Below are 17,234 nucleotides of genomic sequence, written 5' to 3'. Positions count from 1 at the left end.
TCAGAAAATAAGGTCTGCTGTACTATATTCCTAGAGACAGCACCACTCTTGTCCTCAGGTTGTGTCGGGCATTGCAGCTTAAGTGAATAGCGATGGACTGCAGTTCCAGGCACTGTCCATAAACAAGAGTGGTATCCACAAATACTATTTTCTTGACAAGTTATCAATGTAAAGCAAAAATACGGGGCTTTAGTGATCATTAGAGTTTTTCCTCTTTTTTGTGTTATTTGCTGACTGTTTTTGCACCAAATTCATCAAAATGACACACACACTGCATTATTTTTTGCGCAAAGAGGCCGATTTATCAAGACTGGTGTAGTAAACACTTGCTGGAGTAGAAGATGCCAAATCCGAGGTTTAATGAATGTGACGCACCAGAAATGCTGGAGTCCCATAGAAGACCGGAGTAGCATTTCTGGCAAATAAAACACTGGCACATTTGAGAAATTTGATGAATTTGCTCCTTCCTAGCGGAGCTGATTGAAACTGGTGTGAAAACTTCAAAAGCTGCAAAAGTGTTCAGAACTCTCCAGTGAGCAAAAAATGTTACGACTTTAAAAGCAAAAACTTTTATACCAGTTCCCTGGAGCAGAAGCTTTTATAAATGAACCCCCCAAAAGACTTACCATTTTTGCAACTTCTTGGTGCATAAAGTCAAACGCTTCGCAAAAATTGCTCAAAAATTTCTGCCGTAAATAAAATCACTCTAAAAGTGGAGCTCGACTAAATTTGTGACAAATTGTGACTTTTTTAAAAATGTTCCACATGATGAATTGGGGAAAAAAACATCTAGAAACTCTAAACCACTTGGGAGAAAAAAAAAACAACTGGCGAACATATAAAATAGACCTTAAAAAAAATGGATGAAATTGCTGCAAAAAAAAAAAAAAAAAGGTGCAAAACCACAAAAACCCTATGAAAAATCTGGTACAAATGCAATAATGAATTGGACAAATGAATTTACAAAACAAGACCCCTTTTATTCCAGCCTAATGCTTTAGTCTCTCCTTTATTAATCACATAATGTTTATATGTAATGGTCCGCCGTCTTTCCTCCATGCTCTTTTATACTCCTGTGATCCCTTTTATGGAATATTATTGCCAGTGCAGAAATCTTGGCTCGGCCTCAGACTTCTTCCTGGAGACCCTGGTGCAAATCACATTCAGGAGTTTTCTGCATGACTCAAGGGTCTTGGAACAGAGCCTGCATTTTAGGCTGCACAGAGAAGACTTGTAACTTCAGTGTCACCCCTCCCCTACAACCATTCATTCTCCTGTACAGGCTCCAGCAGTCATTGCAATCCAACTGAGAGGCATACAGATTTTGCTTTCCATTTTTACAGCATCTACTAGTGTATCTCGGCTTGTCGACGGTAGTTTAACTGGCAATAGGTAGAGTTAGGGTTAATGATTAGGAAGGTTGATAACGAATGTTGTCCCTCATGGACTGTGTCCCTGTCCCAAGGACTGATGACGGCACTATGGGCTACTTGCAAAAAGACAGACTTTGCCGTTCTTCCAGGGTCCTTGCCAAGAAGGACCAGACCAACCCGATCGACCAGTCCCGGAATGAATGGACAGTTGCAGTTCCAGGGTCTTTGCCAAGAAGGACTGGGTCCATGTTGGTCTACAAGTAGAAGAGGGCCCACATTGCTTAATACCTGTTGTGTGGTGTGATGCTTGGTGTATTTCTGGTTCCGGATGGCAGAGGACCGTCATCGTTAAAGAAGGGGGAAATGTAAGGAGATGGACAAACTGCCTATGTTCCTCCTTGAAGACACACGTATTGTTGTAATGTGTATTGTGACATGCGTTATTAGTGACTACGTTGTAGTTTGACTGACAGTAGGGAGAGTTAGGGTTAAAAGATTGGGACTAGCGAAGAGTGGAAAGGGTTAAAGTGAAGGGACAGAAACAGTTTCCTGTCACAAAGATAGATAGGGCTCAGCCTGTAGTAGAAGCATACTTACAGTCTGATCAGCGAACAGAGTCATGTAACATGGGTGTCCCTGATGTGAGAGGACACCGAGGCAGTGGATAGCGTGATCTTGAGCAGAGAAGGGAAAAAGCGTCAGGGCAGAGTGATGCACTGAGATAGGTTAACATGTAACCTAGACAATTACAGGGACAATACGGGATGTGAAATCTCTAATAGACTATGGAACACAGGATACTAGAATGGTTCTAACAGACTAGGGACAGGAACCTGGTAAGATACAGCTACACACACAACATTAAACTGTAAGGGAGGGGTTGCTCAGGCACCTCCCTATTGGGGAGGGTGCCTTTTATACAAGATGCCTCCCAGTTATTGGCTGGGACACACCTTGCAGGTGATCAAATTAACTAAATGCCTCGCAGCTGTTAGCTGGGGCATTTTATCATGTGCGCACGCCGCCCCATTAAAATCAGGGATGCACGGACGTATTATGTGCGCTGCCGGACCACAGTATGGCTCACACTGAGGAGAAGGAGATGGCTTCTGGGAAAGATGCTGCTGCTGGGGTTGTAAGCCTGCATCCCCGGTGAGAGGAGAGGGGCCATATAGAGGTGCTGGCAGACACTACAACACCTAGCACTGTGGCCCTGAGTCGCAAGATAGAGAGGTAACAGGCCAGGATGAAACAGGGAACGTAAGATGAAGAGAGTGGCCCGGGCACTAGTACCAAGGCATCTGGAAGCCGAGAAGCTAAGTAATGGCCATAATTGCCAAAAGTAACTCCCCTAAGGGGAGAAATACGTACGCTACTCACCTGGTAGCAGTGTTTTTTCAGGAGCCATGACAGCACAACGAGAGAGGGGATCCGCCCTTCAGGGACAGGAAACCTCAGACATAAAAGGGCGGCACCTCACTCACCCGCCAGTTGGTTTACAGAGTATGAAAGGACCTTCTAGGTTAGTAGCACATAAACAATATTAATATATGGTACAATTCACCCAGTGAATAAACTTAGGAATTTTCTAAAGGAAGTGTTGAACCCATAAGCAAAGAGGGTAGGGAATATAAGGGTGCTGTCATGGCTCCTGAAAAAACACTGCTACCAGGTGAGTAGCGTACGTATTTATTCAGTCGCCATGACAGCACAACGAGAGACTTTCAGAGAAGTGAAAAGGTGACTAGGGAGGGATAATAGCTTCCAGCACCCTTCTCCCAAACGTGAGGTCGGAGGAGCCACCTAGATCTAATCTATAGTGTCTAAGAAAGGTGGATGGAGAAGACCATGTGGCCGCCTTACAGATGTCCTCAATCGATACTTCTGCTCTCTCAGCCCAGGATGTGGCTACCGCACGAGTGGAGTGAGCCTTTATACCTTCTGGAATCTCCACGCCACCTGCGGTATAAGCAAGAGATATCGCCTCCCTAATCCATCTGGCTAGGGTATTTTTTGATACTCTAAGTCCCTTCCTAACCCCCTGGTAGGATAAAAATAATGCGTGGTCTTTTTTCCAGGTGTCTGTTACTGAAATGTATTTAAGAAGGCACCTACGTACGTCCAAACAATGAAATCTCTGCTCCTTATTGTTAGAGGGATTAGGACAAAATGAAGGTAGGATCACCTCCTGGGATCTATGAAATTTTGAGGCAACCTTTGGAAGATAAAGAGGGTCAGGCCTCATCACCACTCTATCTTCCAAAAATTGCATATATGGACGTTGCCTGGATAATGCCTGAAGATCACTAACCCTTCTTGCCGATGTAAGAGCAACTAAGAGGGCTGTTTTGACCGACAGGATCTTGATCGGGACAGAGTCAATAGGCTCGAACGGAGCTTGTGTTAGAGCTGAGAGCACAAGATTTAGGTCCCATGGAACTATTCTCTGTTTAACAACCGGCCTGGATCTGGTGACCGCTTTGAAAAACCTTGTTATCCAGTGATTACTGGCTATGTTGGAATTATATAGTGCCCCTAGAGCTGAAACCTGAACTCTAAGGGTGCTGGTGGCTAAGCCTAACTCTAGGCCCTTCTGTAAAAATTCTAGGATCTGAGCAATATCAGGTTTTTGATCAATTTGTGCTCCTGAACTTGATAGGAACTTCCTCCATACCCTAACATAAATGCTAGTCGTGGAGGCTTTCCTACTTTTAAGTAGAGTATTTACAAGATTCTGGGAGAATCCCTTTCCTTTCAGAAGTGACCTCTCAAGTTCCACGCTGTCAGGTGCAAGTTGGTTACTTGTGGATGGAAGACTGGACCCTGGGAAAGGAGGTCCGGTATTTCTGGGAGGATCCATGGTTGGGAAATGGACATGCTTCTCAACCATGGGAACCAAGACCTTCTGGGCCAGAATGGGGCTATTAAAACCACTCGGGCTCCGTCTTCCTGAATTTTCCTCAGAACTATAGGAATGAGATTCAGAGGAGGGAAAGCGTAGGCGAGATTGAAATTCCAGGGGATCAGAAGAGCGTCGACTGCGTACGGGTTGTCCCTTGGGTCTAGGGAACAGAATTGATGGAGTTTCTTGTTTCCTCGACTGGCAAACAGATCTATCTCTGGACATCCCCACAACCGCACGATCTGATTGAAGACAGCCGGTTTTAGAGACCAGTCCCCTTGTTTGAGCTCGTTGCGGCTTAAGTAATCGGCCATGATATTTAGATTTCCCTTTATATGAAGGGCCGTAAGGGAGAGCATGTGATTTTCGGCCATCTGAAAAATATGATTTGTAACGTTCATTAATGACCTAGACCGTGTACCTCCTTGGTGGTTCACATAAGCAACGGTCACCTGGTTGTCAGAGAGTATCCTAACATGTCTACCCTGCAGAGGTATAAGGAACCTATCTAAGGCGCGTTCCACCGCCATCAATTCCTTCAGATTGGAGGACGTGTCTCGCTCAGAATGGGACCACAGACCCTGAATGCAATTGCCCTCCCAGTGTGCTCCCCACCCCGTGGGGCTAGCATCCGTTGTTATTACCCGTGATATCTGATATGTCCAAGGTACCCCTTTACGCAGATTAGGGATGTGTGTCCACCACCTTAGTGAACCCGTGGCCTCTACAGATAGGGAAAATTTTTTGTCAAGGTTAGCGCCCAGACGCCGAAAATTATGCAGAACATCCCATTGCAGAGCCCTGGAGTGAAACTGTGCCCACATCACCGCCGGACCGCTAGCGCCCGTAGAGCGCCAGACACCCTGAGGCCAAAATCCCCCCCTGCGACGCCGGGCGCCGCCATTAGCCAGGATAAGACGCTACCGCGCATGCGCGGCCACGTCATCGCCCCGCGCCGCACCCGCGTCATCAGGACACACCCCTTCCGGACGCGACCCCGGCGCTGAGAGCAGACACGCCGAACAAGGACGGCAGCGCTCACCTAGCCACCGCAGACCCCAGCAGCAGCGGCGGACCGACCCCAGGAGCTCCGGCAGATGCGCACCATTGGGCCTCACGTACCAGGTGAACAGCGGCACCACTGAAGTCAAGCCCCCCGCTTAGGGCTGCTTCCTCCTGCTGTCACCTACACAGACAGTCCCCCTGCCGTGTGGTGCTTCCATCCCCCTGATCAGGCCGAGGTAGGGGACCCCCGCTACCTGCATCGGCCTGTCAGGAGTGGGATAGCTTCTATCTTCAACCCTCTTCTCTGGGCCTGTCTGAAGAGGTTCCACTGTCAGGGACAGGAAACCAACTGGCGGGTGAGTGAGGTGCCGCCCTTTTATGTCTGAGGTTTCCTGTCCCTGAAGGGCGGATCCCCTCTCTCGTTGTGCTGTCATGGCGACTGAATAAAGGATATGCAACCGTGGGTTGAAGTACAGGACTTACTGGACTATAGTGCCGTTATTGGGGACTAGGGAAGCTTCAGAAGTGCTCAGCTGAGTTGTGCAGAAAGCAGAGGAACTAGCTGGGGCAGAAACCAGCGAGCCTAGAGAAGGAAACAGACTGAACAGGTTCCATGTTCTAAAGGAAGTTCTACACCCGCTATTTCTTGTACATAATCCCCACCACGTTGTTGTTTAGTAAAAAGACTGTTTGCGTTCGATTGGTGGTCTCCCTCATTGAGCCTTTCAACATCTGGTCCTGGCCAACTGAAATCACAGGTATCATGCGACCTGCAAGGGCGAGGCACCCCAATGGATGACACCCACACCCAGCCTGGACCTCCAATTTCATGTGATGTGCAAGGGCGTGAAACATGAGTACTCACCCATGGCTACAGCTCCCCGCCATGTTACAGAAGCACCATACATATGAAGGTGGGTCAGTGGCTGCAGAACCAGAGTCCTGCGAACCTCGTCCTGGTGGGATCCCTGATGCCTCTTCTGATAAGTTTTTGCATTGTTTGGCTTTTACAGACTCTCTGCTTCCGAGCACAGTCAACTTTGATATGGCCTATAGTCAAATCAGCGGTGCTCAGAAAATTAATGGAAAACTCCCCGTCAGATCAATTTCACTAATGGATTCTTAGTTAGCTCATTATGTAGCCAGGAATAGATGTTGCTATGGAAGGCAAATTGTCCATAATTTTGAATGGTGCGCACACGCCAGCCGTCACCGTTAACCCTATGGCAGGCGTGTACGTGCTGCTACATTGACGTTGTACTACATTAATAAAATGGCGCTGGAATCAGCACGTGCGCATACTCTGATCTCAGGCACCATTTTATTGAAGACACTATATATGCAAATTCGCAGAGTGTGTCTTCACAAAAATGGCACCGATAACATGGTTCGTGCATGCGCCGACTCCTGAGCCAGTTTATTGAAGAATTCTACTACACCGTCAATGTAGCAGTGCACTCATGCCGGCCATCACCATAATGCCTATGGCCGGCAAGTGCGCACTATTAAGTTGATGTTGTAGTACATTAATTCAATAAAATGGCGCTGGAGTCCATGCCCGCATACCGCAAACTCTGGAGCCTTTTTATTGAAGACACTATATAAATGTACCAATAAAAATGCTTCCCACCCAGGCGTAGAACAAGTTCAATAGCTAGTTGATTAAAATCGTGCTGACAGTCAATGTCTCTGTAGCGCATCATTTTCGGGCACCATTTTGATATTTCTCTGCATGCGTCCCAAACTATGCCCATGGTGATGCCCATTGGATGTAACATTTTAAACAAACTGTGCCACTATTCAAATATATGCAAGGGGGAGGGGTGGACAGCATTAGTCCATTTTCAACCTCCCTACTGTAAGGTGATGGACTGTGCTATCGCATTCCTACCCCTAAAGACACCAGTCACGTTACGTGTTGTATTGTGGTGTGAATAAGGTCTTGCATCTTTTCTATATATTGTGTAGTAGGATGGGTAGTATAGGGATGTAGATAGTCGACTTTAGTGTCACACCCCAGGTAACCAGTTGTTACAGTGATGTTGCCTTCCTTTCGGGGAGGGTGATATCATGCTTGGAGGCAGGGAGGATTCTCTTTACCAGGTAAGCATCTACATTCAACACATCCTGAATCCAGGCCAGAAGGGGGAGCTTTGAACCCAGATTCAGGGGAGCTTCCCCAACTTTATGTATTCTGGTCGGGAGGAGGAGCTAGGGAGTCTGTTGGAGGGAGAGATAGGAGAAGGACGTCTGGAACAGACAGTGGGGACGAGCAGCCACGTGGGAGCTGCAGCCCCTGGAAAAGGAAGAGATAACCTGAAGGGTTGGATTGTAGTGGAGCTTAAAGAGGAAAGGAGCACAGTGGAAGAGGAAAGGGCTCAGAGGGGAATGGCAACCGGACATACTCAGAGCCAGAGCGCAGAATCCGGGCATCGGGAGCCAGAGGTTGTGTTTCCAGGACGCACGGCAGTATCGGAGGGCATAGGACTGTATATTAATTGCCCACACCAAGTCTGAGGTGAAGCAGTAAACTGAAGAGCCCGGGTCGTGATAGAGACCCTATAAAATGGCTCTCACTGCCCACCGTGCAGACATCTGTCCCAGGACAGGAGAGAGGGGACCCTGCCAGCAAGCTACAAGCAGCAGGGACCTCTCCATCTAGCACAAGTAGGAAAGGCTTAAGGACCTCACCTGGGAGAGGGACCCTCTATTGCCTCCAAGCTGGCAGGACCACAGCTATCCCTGCACTTGGTACCCTGGTCTGAGGCTGACTGCTACCATCAGTAAACCAGGTAAAGACTGCGTCTTGTTTCTTTACTATAACATCCATCACACCATCTGTGCCATACACCTTGGGAGTCCTGGGGGTCCTGCTTCACCTGTGGGAAGCTTCACCATATTGCTGCATAACATCGCCCCAGAGGACCCCTTTAAGCAGCATCATCCCTACTGACCGAAAACCACAGGAGGAGTCATGAACACAGACTTTACAAATCCCCTTAAAGGGAACCTGTCACCCCCAAAATCGAAGGTGAGCTAAGCCCACCAGCATCAGGAGCTTATCTACAGCATTCTGTAATACTGTAGATAAGCCCAGAAAGATGAGAAAAAGAGGTTAGAATATACTCACCCAGGGGCGGTCTCGCTGCGGTCCGGTCCAGGGCCTCCCATCTTCTTACGATAACGTCCTCTTCTTGTCTTCACGCTGCAGCTCCGGCGAAGGCGTACTTTGTCTGCCCTGTTGAGGGCAGAGCAAAGTACTGCAGTGCGCAGGCGCCGGGAAAGGTCAGAGAGGCCCGGCAGCGTGAATACAAGAGGACGTCATCGTAAGAAGATGGGAGGCCCCGGACTGGACCGCGACCCCCATCGGATCTGACCGCCCGCGTGAGTATAATCTAACCTTTTTCTCATCTTTCGGGATATATTGGGGGCTTGTCTACAGCATTACAGAATGCTGTAGATAAGCCCCTGATGCCGGTTGGCTTAGCTTACTTTCGATTTTGGGGGTGACAGGTTCCCTTTAAAGACCTTTCCCCTTTATTTGGGCGCCCAGGGCCACGGACCAGGTTGCAGCCACCGTAGCATAGGTAGTGACAATAGGGTAAGACAAAGTTAATGTTCGGGACTAGCCCACAGGGCTAGGGTTAGTGTTAGGGACAGCGACTGCTTCCTGTTAAGTAGTCTGTTATGAATAGGTAATTTAGAACCACAATGGACCTTGAAGTTCAGAGCACACAAAGTGACCTGACAATAACCAAAAAACATAGTACGAGCTCTGAGACGTGGAAACTCTGCTGACCTGTTATGCTGTGCTATCAGGCAACACAGTGTGCAGTAGTCAGCGCACATACAGTGATATGGCAATAACCCAAAAACAATAGAACAAGCTCGGAGACGTGGAATCTCTGCAGACTGCAATACCTGAACCTATCCTCACACAACTAAAAGCAGCAGTGGATTGCGCCTAACACTACCTATGCAACTCGGCACTGCCTGAGGAGCTGACTAGCCTGAAGATAGAAATACAAGCCTGACTTGCCTCAGAGAAATACCCCAAAGGAATAGGCAGCCCCCCACATATAATGACTGTTAGCAAGATGAAAAGACAAAACGTAGGAATGAAATAGATTCAGCAAAGTGAGGCCCGATATTCTAGACAGAGCGAGGATAGCAAAGAGAACTATGCAGTCTACAAAAAACCCTAAAGCAGAACCACGCAAAGGGGGGCAAAAAGACCCACCGTGCCGAACTAACGGCACGGCGGTGCACCCTTTGCGTCTCAGAGCTTCCAGCAAAAGAGAATAGCACAGCTGGACAGAAAAAACGGAAACAAAAACAAAGTAACACTTATCTAGCAGAGCAGCAGGCCACAGGAAAGATGCAGTAGCTCAGATCCAACACTGGAACATTGACAAGGAGCAAGGAAGACAGACTCAGGTGGAGCTAAATAGCAAGGCAGCCAACGAGCTCACCAAAACACCTGAGGGAGGAAGCCCAGAGGCTGCAATACCACTTGTGACCACAGGAGTGAATTCAGCCACAGAATTCACAACACTGACCGCAATCCCTAATCCTATCACACCACACTAGAGGTAGCCGTGGATTGCGCCTAACGCTCCCTATGCAACTCGGCACAGCCTGAGAAACTAACTAGCCCTGAAGATAGAAAAATAAGCCTACCTTGCCTCAGAGAAATTCCCCAAAGGAAAAGGCAGCCCCCCACATATAATGACTGAGTTAAGATGAAAATACAAACACAGAGATGAAATAGATTTAGCAAAGTGAGGCCCGACTTACTGAATAGACCGAGGATAGAAAAGATAGCTTTGCGGTCAACACAAAAACCAACAAACAACCACGCAGAGGGGCAAAAAGACCCTCCGCACCGACTAACGGTACGGAGGTGCTCCCTCTGCGTCTCAGAGCTTCCAGCAAGCAAGAAAAAACAAAATAGCAAGCTGGACAGAAAATATAGAAAACAAAAGTAACAAGCAGAACTTAGCTTATGCTGGGAGACAGGTCACAGGAACGATCCAGGAGGAAGCAAGACCAATACTAGAACATTGACTGGAGGCCAGGATCAAAGCACTAGGTGGAGTTAAATAGAGCAGCACCTAACGACTTAACCTCATCACCTGAGGAAGGAAACTCAGAAGCCGCAGTACCACTCACATCCACCAACGGAAGCCCATAGACAGAATCAGCCGAAGTACCACTTGTGACCACAGGAGGGAGCTCGACCACAGAATTCACAACAGTACCCCCCCCCTTGAGGAGGGGTCACCGAACCCTCACCAGAGCCCCCAGGCCGACCAGGATGAGCCATATGAAAGGCACGAACAAGATCGGCAGCATGGACATCAGAGGCAAAGACCCAGGAATTATCTTCCTGACCATAACCCTTCCACTTAACCAGATACTGGAGTTTCCGTCTCGAAACACGAGAATCCAAAATCTTCTCCACTATATACTCCAACTCCCCCTCCACCAAAACCGGGGCAGGAGGATCAACAGATGGAACCATAGGTGCCACGTATCTCCGCAACAATGACCTATGGAATACGTTATGGATGGAAAAAGAATCTGGAAGGATCAAACGAAAAGACACAGGATTAAGAACCTCAGAAATCCTATACAGACCAATGAAACGAGGCTTAAACTTAGGAGAGGAAACCTTCATAGGAATATAACGAGAAGATAACCAAACCAAATCCCCAACACGAAGTCGGGGACCCACACAGCGTCTGCGATTAGCGAAACGTTGAGCCTTCTCCTGGGACAAGGTCAAATTGTCCACTACATGAGTCCAAATCCGCTGCAACCTGTCCACCACAGTATCCACACCAGGACAGTCCGAAGACTCAACCTGCCCTGAAGAGAAACGAGGATGGAACCCAGAATTGCAGAAAAACGGCGAAACCAAGGTAGCCGAGCTGGCCCGATTATTAAGGGCGAACTCAGCCAACGGCAAAAAGGACACCCAATCATCCTGATCAGCAGAAACAAAACATCTCAGATATGTTTCCAAGGTCTGATTGGTTTGTTCAGTCTGGCCATTTGTCTGAGGATGGAAAGCCGAGGAAAAAGACAAATCAATGCCCATCCTAGCACAAAAGGCTCGCCAAAACCTCGAAACAAACTGGGAACCTCTGTCAGAAACGATGTTCTCTGGAATGCGATGTAAACGAACCACATGCTGGAAGAACAATGGCACCAAATCAGAGGAGGAAGGTAATTTAGACAAGGGTACCAAATGGACCATCTTAGAAAAGCGATCACAAACTACCCAAATGACCGACATTTTTTGAGAGACGGGGAGATCCGAAATAAAATCCATAGAGATATGTGTCCAAGGCCTTCGGGACCGGCAAGGGCAAAAGCAACCCACTGGCACGAGAACAGCAGGGCTTAGCCCGAGCACAAATCCCACAGGACTGCACAAAAGAACGCACATCCCGCGACAGAGACGGCCACCAAAAGGATCTAGCCACTAAATCTCTGGTACCAAAGATTCCAGGATGACCAGCCAACACCGAACAATGAACCTCAGAGATAACCTTATTCGTCCACCTATCAGGGACAAACAGTTTCTCCGCTGGGCAACGATCAGGTTTATTAGCCTGAAATTTTTGCAGCACCCGCCGCAAATCAGGGGAGATGGCAGACACAATTACTCCCTCTTTGAGAATACCCGCCGGCTCAGGCAAACCCGGAGAGTCGGGCACAAAACTCCTAGACAGGGCATCCGCCTTCACATTTTTAGAGCCCGGAAGGTACGAAACCACAAAGTCAAAACGGGAGAAAAACAGCGACCAACGAGCCTGTCTAGGATTCAACCGTTTGGCAGACTCGAGATAAGTCAAGTTCTTGTGATCAGTCAAGACCACCACGCGATGCTTAGCTCCTTCAAGCCAATGACGCCACTCCTCGAATGCCCACTTCATGGCCAGCAACTCTCGATTGCCAACATCATAATTTCGCTCAGCAGGCGAAAACTTCCTGGAAAAGAAGGCGCATGGCTTCATCACCGAGCAATCAGAACCTCTTTGCGACAAAACAGCCCCTGCTCCAATCTCAGAAGCATCAACCTCGACCTGGAACTGGAGCGAAACATCTGGCTGGCACAACACAGGGGCAGAAGAAAAACGACGCTTCAACTCTTGAAAAGCTTCCACAGCAGCAGAAGACCAATTGACCACATCAGCACCCTTCTTGGTCAAATCGGTCAATGGTTTAGCAATACTAGAAAAATTACAGATGAAGCGACGATAAAAATTAGCAAAGCCAAGGAACTTTTGCAAACTCTTCAGAGATGTTGGCTGAGTCCAATCATAAATGGCCTGGACCTTAACAGGGTCCATCTCGATAGTAGAAGGGGAAAAAATGAACCCCAAAAATGAAACCTTCTCAACACCAAAGAGACACTTTGATCCCTTCATAAACAAAGAATTAGCACGCAGGACCTGGAACACCATTCTGACCTGCTTCACATGAGACTCCCAATCATCCGAGAAGACCAAAATATCATCCAAGTATACAATCAGGAATTTATCCAGGTACTCTCGGAAGATGTCATGCATAAAGGACTGAAATACTGAAATACTGATGGAGCATTGGCATGTCCGAATGGCATAACTAGGTACTCAAAATGGCCCTCGGGCGTATTAAATGCAGTTTTCCATTCATCGCCCCGTTTAATACGCACAAGATTATATGCACCACGAAGATCTATCTTGGTGAACCAACTAGCCCCCTTAATCCGAGCAAACAAATCAGATAACAGCGGCAAGGGGTACTGGAATTTGACCGTGATTTTATTTAGAAGGCGGTAATCAATACAAGGTCTCAGCGAACCATCCTTCTTGGCCACAAAAAAGAACCCTGCTCCCAATGGCGATGACGACGGGCGAATATGACCCTTCTCCAAGGATTCTTTTACGTAACTCCGCATAGCGGCGTGCTCAGGTACAGATAAATTAAACAGTCGACCCTTAGGAAACTTACTACCAGGAATCAACTCGATAGCACAATCACAATCCCTATGCGGAGGTAGGGCATTGGACTTGGGCTCATCGAATACATCCCGGTAATCAGACAAGAACTCTGGGACCTCAGAAGGGGTGGATGATGAGATAGACAGAAATGGAACATCACCATGTACCCCCTGACAACCCCAGCTGGACACAGACATTGATTTCCAATCTAATACTGGGTTATGGACTTGTAGCCATGGCAACCCCAACACGACCACATCATGCAGATTATGCAACACCAGAAAGCGAATATCCTCCCGGTGCGCCCAATACTGAGGCTTATTCTTGGCCAAAGGCGTAGCATCAATTCCTCTCAAGGGAATAAGACACTGCAAGGGCTCCAAGACAAACCCACAGCGCCTAGCAAACTCCAAGTCCATCAAATTCAGGGCAGCGCCTGAATCCACAAATGCCATGACAGAATAGGAAGACAAAGAGCAGATCAAAGTAACGGACAAAAGAAATTTCGACTGTACCGTACCAATGGTGGCAGACCTAGCGAACCGCTTAGTGCGCTTAGGACAATCGGAGATAGCATGAGTGGAATCACCACAGTAGAAACACAGCCCATTCTGACATCTGTGTTCTTGCCTTTCAGCTCTGGTCAAAGTCCTATCGCACTTCATAGGCTCAGGTTTATGCTCAGATAATACCGCCAAATGGTGCACAGATTTACGCTCACGCAAGTGTCGACCGATCTGAATGGCCAAAGACATAGACTCATTCAGACCAGCAGGCATAGGAAATCCCACCATGACATCCTTAAGGGCTTCAGAGAGACCTTTTCTGAAAATAGCTGCCAGTGCACATTCATTCCATTGAGTGAGCACGGACCACTTTCTAAACTTCTGACAATAAATCTCTTTCTCATCCTGACCCTGACACAGAACCAGCAAATTTTTCTCTGCCTGATCCACTGAATTAGGTTCATCGTACAGTAATCCGAGCGCCAGAAAAAACGCATCAATATTACATAATGCAGGATCTCCTGGCGCAAGGGAAAATGCCCTGTCTTGAGGGTCGCCACGTAATAAAGAAATAATGATCTTAACTTGTTAAACTGGGTCACCAGAGGAGCGAGGTTTCAATGCCAGAAACAGTTTGCAATTATTTTTGAAACTCAGAAATTTAGCTCTATCTCCAGAAAACAAATCAGGAATAGGAATTCTTGGTTCTAACATAGAATTCTGAGCCACAAAGTCTTGAATATTTTGTACTCTTGCAGTGAGATGATCCACACATGAAGACAGACCTTTAATGTCCATCACTACACCTGTGTCCTGAACCACCCAAATGTCTAGGGGGAAAAAAAAGGCAAAACACAGTGCAAAGAAAAAAAAAATGGTCTCAGAACTTCTTTTTTCCCTCTATTGAGAAGCATAGTACTTTGGGCCTCCAGTACTGTTATGAATAGGTAATTCAGAGCCACAATGGACCTTGACGTTCAGAGCACACAAAGTGACCTGACAATAACCAAAAAACATAGTACGAGCTCTGAGACGTGGAAACTCTGCTGACCGCAATCCCTAATTTTATCACACCACACTAGAGGTAGCCGTGGATTGCGCCTAACGCTCCCTTATGCAACTCTGCACAGCCTGAGAAACTAACTAGCCCTGAAGATAGAAAAATAAGCCTACCTTGCCTCAGAAATTCCCCAAAGGAAAAGGCAGCCCCCCACATATAATGACTGAGTTAAGATGAAAATACAAACACAGATGAAATAGATTTAGCAAAGTGAGGCCCGACTAACTGAATAGACCGAGGATAGGAAAGATAGCTTTGCGGTCAACACAAAAACCAACAAACAACCACGCAGAGGGGCAAAAAGACCCTCCGCACCGACTAACGGTACGGAGGTGCTCCCTCTGGGTCTCAGAGCTTCCAGCAAGCAAGAAAAACCAAAATAGCAAGCTGGACAGAAAATATAAAAAACAAAAGTAACACAAGCAGAACTTAGCTTATGCTGGGAGACAGGCCACAGGAACGATCCAGGAGGAAGCAAGACCAATACTAGAACATTAACTGGAGGCCAGGATCAAAGCACTAGGTGGAGTTAAATAGAGCAGCACCTAACGACTTAACCTCATCACCTGAGGAAGGAAACTCAGAAGCCGCAGTACCACTCACATCCACCAACGGAAGCCCATAGACAGAATCAGCCGAAGTACCACTTGTGACCACAGGAGGGAGCTCGACCACAGAATTCACAACAGTAGTCCATGTCTGGAGTGTGAAGTGAGCAGAAATGCATGAAAGGGTGACCCTGAGTGAGAGGAGACTAAAGGCAAAGCATAGTGAGATCCAAAAGTAAAAGTGACCAAAATAGAGAGTGGCCTACCAGAGAAGGGTCCTTGGAAAAGACACAGTCACAAACCCCACAGCTTGTAACGCAGAAAGTAATGGGACTTTCTACGTGGGACTAGCGGGGATCCGGAGTGCGAGTGTTCCAGGGTGCCGGTAGTGGAACATCCTGTCCAAGCAAGCCCACAACACCGGCTACATGCGGCCTGCACAGGAGTAAGGCCCTCACAGCACAAGTCCACACACCCAGCCAAGACCCATACTTTCATGTAATGCACCAGGCGTTGGAAGACTAATGCCTTGACCATGGCTACTGCCCCCGCCACGTTACACTACAACCAGTGTTGCCCCCATTGTTTGTCCTGCCAAACAGCTGAAACAGAACAACCCTAGAACCTCCGTGCCGCATATAGCAGCACATGTCATCTAAACACCAGAACAAAGCAGACTAGACAGTCAGTAAATATTGCATAGCCAAAACAGCAGATAACGGTCCCACACGTTTGTAGTCCTTGTGTCCATTGTACTAATCGGAAGAATTAACACTAAATTCTTTGTTTCGCTCACCCCAGCCGCCCTCTGACAGCCCCTCACTCCTCACCTCCCAGGAATGAAGCAGATGTTCTGTTGGACAGTCCCTGATATCTGCAGACAGCTGGGTGTGAAAGACAAGCGCACAAAGCTAATGGCCGAAAGCACATAAAATATTTAGGATCTCTATTGTAGAAAAAATAAATATACAGGTAGCCTAATGGCCAGATGGGACAAGGTGATCATGGTTCAAAAGTGTCAAAGACAAAAAAAAAGTGAAAAATTAGATGAAGAAAAAAAAAAAAGATTATTGGTCTGTCTTAATAGGACAATAATAATTTTTTTTTTTTTAAAGTATATTTTATATTTTCAAATTTTACAAAATGTATAAAAGTAATCACAACCCTACTACAAAGTGTTAATCCGATTGTCTTTAAAAAAAAAAAAACTGTCCCAAAATTGTGCTACAAAAAAAAGATGATTTTTCATCATTTTGGTAAAAGAAGGGCAGAGACGCAACTAGGGGCACTTTAACCATATTCTGGCACCTTCACATGTAATTAATCCACTAAACATTACACAGAGGAAATTCCACAGCTGCAATCATGCAGAATCTGTCCTGGAATTGTATTTTTTTTTTTTTTTTTTTTAAGCCAAAATACTAAAAATTTATCGCAAATTTCAAATCTGCAGCATTGGTCTAGTTCTATTGCGGACTTTTTCTGCAGCTCCTGCATGAGATTTTTGTCAATTTGTATCCACAATGGTTATACTGTAACTAGATGGTGGCCCGATTCTAACGCATCGGGTATTCTAGAATATGTATTCGTAGTGTATAGCACAGCCCACGTTGCACATTGCGCAGCCCACGTTGCATATTGCGCAGCCCACGTTGCATATTGCGCAGCTCACGTAATCTATAGCAATGTGGGCACCATTTCCCTGTTAAAAAAAAGCATTAAAATAAAAAATAGTTATATACTCACCCTCCGTTGGCCCCCGGATCGAAGCGGTTACCGACGCTTCACGCGCGCTCCGGTCTGAAGAGTGCATTGCGGTCTCGCGAGATGACGTAGCGGTCTCGCG

General features: G+C 47.0%; 1 protein-coding gene across 2 annotated transcripts in view; it reads right to left on the bottom strand.

Moving 5' to 3' along the window:
- ANXA6 (annexin A6) overlaps positions 1 to 17,234 on the bottom strand; it is an 86,985-nt gene that overhangs the window by 48,980 nt on the left and 20,771 nt on the right. The window lies entirely within an intron of this gene.

This window comes from Ranitomeya imitator, chromosome 4 (genome assembly GCF_032444005.1).
Source record: "Ranitomeya imitator isolate aRanImi1 chromosome 4, aRanImi1.pri, whole genome shotgun sequence".
NCBI lineage: Eukaryota > Metazoa > Chordata > Amphibia > Anura > Dendrobatidae > Ranitomeya > Ranitomeya imitator.
The sequence above is the reverse complement of the archived record's forward strand: the minus strand, read 5'-3'. Positions and strand labels throughout refer to the sequence as shown.